The sequence below is a fragment of the Pseudophryne corroboree genome, chromosome 3, assembly GCF_028390025.1.
Source record: "Pseudophryne corroboree isolate aPseCor3 chromosome 3, aPseCor3.hap2, whole genome shotgun sequence".
Classification (NCBI taxonomy): Eukaryota; Metazoa; Chordata; class Amphibia; order Anura; family Myobatrachidae; genus Pseudophryne; species Pseudophryne corroboree.
The window spans coordinates 150,731,656-150,735,934 of NC_086446.1; the positions used below are offsets into that span (position 1 = coordinate 150,731,656).

Below are 4,279 nucleotides of genomic sequence, written 5' to 3' on the forward strand. Positions count from 1 at the left end.
AATTAGATAAAACTTAACTTTTAATGGTATTCACAGACGAAAAAATTGTAAAATTATAGCTGTGTATCAGCAGTATAAATTAAAACAAGTATTAAACAAAATTGTAGTGACGATGAAGTAAAGTGTGACTCACTTAAATAAAGAGGGTGACAGGAAGATAACTGTAAACCCACTGATTTGTAAGCGAGTATTAATGTTAGACGTTTGTCAGAAGCGAAAATATAATGTTCCTGTTATCTCTATGTAATTATGATAATCAATACACTTGTATAGTCATAAAAGAGATAGCAGGAAGCCGGCTTGTATGGATCAGGACTCCTGTAAAGAGGGTCAGCTGGGGTAAATGAATGACAAAATTAATTGTGATGAAATCTGCTGATCAGCGGAGGGTATATTCCTTAATACTACAGTACCCGGTATTCCCAGAGGGTCACCCTTTCTGGTACTGACCAGGCCCAATGCTGCTTGGCTTCCAAGATCAGGCGAGATCGGGCATGTCCAGCATGGTATGACTGTAGAAAGTCAAGAAAATACCTATCAGCATAGGCAGTGGCCGATATTGAGGCCCAAAAGAGGTGACAGTAATACACCTGCGCTGTATAATACAAAGCATGTGGACCAGAAATTTCCCACACACGAATTGCCTGGACGGTTAACCATAAAGGATTATCCAATAGTTGCTGACAGGTACAGTAATAATCACTTAGTGAGTATAAAGCAAAGAAGAGGCTAATTCATAACCGCAACTTATAATTATGCATAGAAAATTATTATGATGCCTAATGAAAATTCATATGGATTACAGTGCAAGAGCTGCAAAAGCAGCTATCAAAAGGTTCTATAATTTCACATAGAATAATGCAACGGCTGATCACATAGAATTCAGTGCAATGACTGATTAGAATTCGCGAAAATACAATAAATTGCAAGGGCGACTGTACATTGATTGCTAAAAGCCGCCTTGGTGTTACACTGATTGTAAATAAATATTAATATTGATGAAAAATGTGTGCTGACCCATATATTTATATAAAGCAAGTAATCAATAATCCAGCAAACACAAAGCAATTATAGGTGTAATAAGTGATCACAGCTCTCCTGCTGTAGGAATGCAGAAAATCAAATAGTTGCCACACTGATTAAGATTTAATAAGAGGCTAATAAATACTTCCCTGTGTAAAGTAGGTGACACAAATGTAAATGAAAATTGGTTAATTAGTTGTGTATACAGGGAATATAATTGGTAGTTGATTAGTGGTTTCTCGACACTTGGTAAATGCTCTGTGTGTCAGCCGTTACCATGGAGACCAAGATACAGGTGTTAAACCCTGCACAGTAATTGCTGGGGAAACAAATCTATCTAACAATGGTTTGCAATTGAAAAATCATTTCCCTGCACTTGGTGACTGTCTTGTGTATGAGCTGTTACCATGGAAACCAATAAACAGGTGTTGTACCCTGCACAGTGTTTGCAGGGGAAACGGACCTGTATGATGCCTTTTATAAAGTGTGAAACTTTCCTATGTTCCAGTGATGGATACACAGGGAGGTTATGTGTCTGGGGAGCTGAATCCGCTACATAGAGCGGTCAAATACTTGCTGCGATGCCGGAGAGGAGTCCGTCCGCCGGAGCCCCGTCGCGGAGGTCCCGGAAGTCGGGTGCCGGACCGGAAGTGACGCGCGTTTCGCTGGGAGGAGCTTGTTCACACGATCGTCTGGTCTGTGAGCCCTCCATGTGTGTCACTTAACAGGAGCTTTAGCCAATAAGCTTGTGAGGAAGAATATGGACATGTTGGTGAGCCAATCATTGATAAGCAGCGGAGAAACCCGAGATTGAATGGTAAAGGCACTGTGATTGCTGATTTCATTAAGAAAATTGCGAACAGACTGTCACTTGGCTGGGTAGTACTTTGGAATACTGTTGCTATATTGCAATTAAAGACATGGAAAGTGGCAAATGTAAGCACCTGAATAGATGTACACTGATATGTGTACATATATGTGAAATTAGGAAAATGCTGGGCATTGAATATAATGAGGATCAGGACAGAAATTCATTTTGTGAAATTATTGTTTGATGCAGGTTGCTTACTGAGAATTTATTGAACAAACCTGATCAAAAGGATGGGTGGGAATGAAGAGTGTGTCATTCTCATTCTCATTCTCATTCATTCCCACCCATCCTTTTGATCAGGTTTGTTCAATAAATTCTCAGTAAGCAACCTGCATCAAACAATAATTTCATAAAATGAATTTCTGTCCTGATCCTCATTATATTCAATGCCCAGCATTTTCCTAATTTCACATATATGTACACATATCAGTGTACATCTATTCAGGTGCTTACATTTGCCACTTTCCATGTCTTTAATTGCAATATAGCAACAGTATTCCAAAGTACTACCCAGCCAAGTGACAGTCTGTTCGCAATTTTCTTAATGAAATCAGCAATCACAGTGCCTTTACCATTCAATCTCGGGTTTCTCCGCTGCTTATCAATGATTGGCTCACCAACATGTCCATATTCTTCCTCACAAGCTTATTGGCTAAAGCTCCTGTTAAGTGACACACATGGAGGGCTCACAGACCAGACGATCGTGTGAACAAGCTCCTCCCAGCGAAACGCGCGTCACTTCCGGTCCGGCACCCGACTTCCGGGACCTCCGCGACGGGGCTCCGGCGGACGGACTCCTCTCCGGCATCGCAGCAAGTATTTGACCGCTCTATGTAGCGGATTCAGCTCCCCAGACACATAACCTCCCTGTGTATCCATCACTGGAACATAGGAAAGTTTCACACTTTATAAAAGGCATCATACAGGTCCGTTTCCCCTGCAAACACTGTGCAGGGTACAACACCTGTTTATTGGTTTCCATGGTAACAGCTCATACACAAGACAGTCACCAAGTGCAGGGAAATGATTTTTCAATTGCAAACCATTGTTAGATAGATTTGTTTCCCCAGCAATTACTGTGCAGGGTTTAACACCTGTATCTTGGTCTCCATGGTAACGGCTGACACACAGAGCATTTACCAAGTGTAGAGAAACCACTAATCAACTACCAATTATATTCCCTGTATACACAACTAATTAACCAATTTTCATTTACATTTGTGTCACCTACTTTACACAGGGAAGTATTTATTAGCCTCTTATTAAATCTTAATCAGTGTGGCAACTATTTGATTTTCTGCATTCCTACAGCAGGAGAGCTGTGATCACTTATTACACCTATAATTGCTTTGTGTTTGCTGGATTATTGATTACTTGCTTTATATAAATATATGGGTCAGCACACATTTTTCATCAATATTAATATTTATTTACAATCAGTGTAACACCAAGGCGGCTTTTAGCAATCAATGTACAGTCGCCCTTGCAATTTATTGTATTTTCGCGAATTCTAATCAGTCATTGCACTGAATTCTATGTGATCAGCCGTTGCATTATTCTATGTGAAATTATAGAACCTTTTGATAGCTGCTTTTGCAGCTCTTGCACTGTAATCCATATGAATTTTCATTAGGCATCATAATAATTTTCTATGCATAATTATAAGTTGCGGTTATGAATTAGCCTCTTCTTTGCTTTATACTCACTAAGTGATTATTACTGTACCTGTCAGCAACTATTGGATAATCCTTTATGGTTAACCGTCCAGGCAATTCGTGTGTGGGAAATTTCTGGTCCACATGCTTTGTATTATACAGCGCAAGTGTATTACTGTCACCTCTTTTGGCCTCAATATCGGCCACTGCCTATGCTGATAGGTATTTTCTTGACTTTCTACAGTCATACCATGCTGGACATGCCCGATATCGCCTGATCTTGGAAGCCAAGCAGCATTGGGCCTGGTCAGTACCAGAAAGGGTGACCCTCTGGGAATACCGGGTACTGTAGTATTAAGGACTATACCCTCCGCTGATCCGCAGATTTCATCACAATTAATTTTGTCATTCATTTACCCCAGCTGACCCTCTTTACAGGAGTCCTGATCCATACAAGCCGGCTTCCTGCTATCTCTTTTATGACTATACAAGTGTATTGATTATCATAATTACATAGAGATAACAGGAACATTATATTTTCGCTTCTGACAAACGTCTAACATTAATACTCGCTTACAAATCAGTGGGTTTACAGTTATCTTCCTGTCAACCTCTTTATTTAAGTGAGTCACACTTTACTTCATCGTCACTACAATTTTGTTTAATACTTGTTTTAATTTATACTGCTGATACACAGCTATAATTTTACAATTTTTTCGTCTGTGAATAC

The 4,279-nt window shown here is 39.8% G+C and overlaps 2 pseudogenes; one reads left to right on the forward strand and one right to left on the reverse strand.

Moving 5' to 3' along the window:
* Positions 1–401: 401 nt before the first annotated feature.
* Positions 402–520, reverse strand: LOC134892174 (5S ribosomal RNA; annotated as a pseudogene).
* Positions 521–3,785: 3,265 nt separating this feature from the next.
* Positions 3,786–3,904, forward strand: LOC134895686 (5S ribosomal RNA; annotated as a pseudogene).
* The last annotated feature ends 375 nt before the right edge of the window (positions 3,905–4,279 follow it).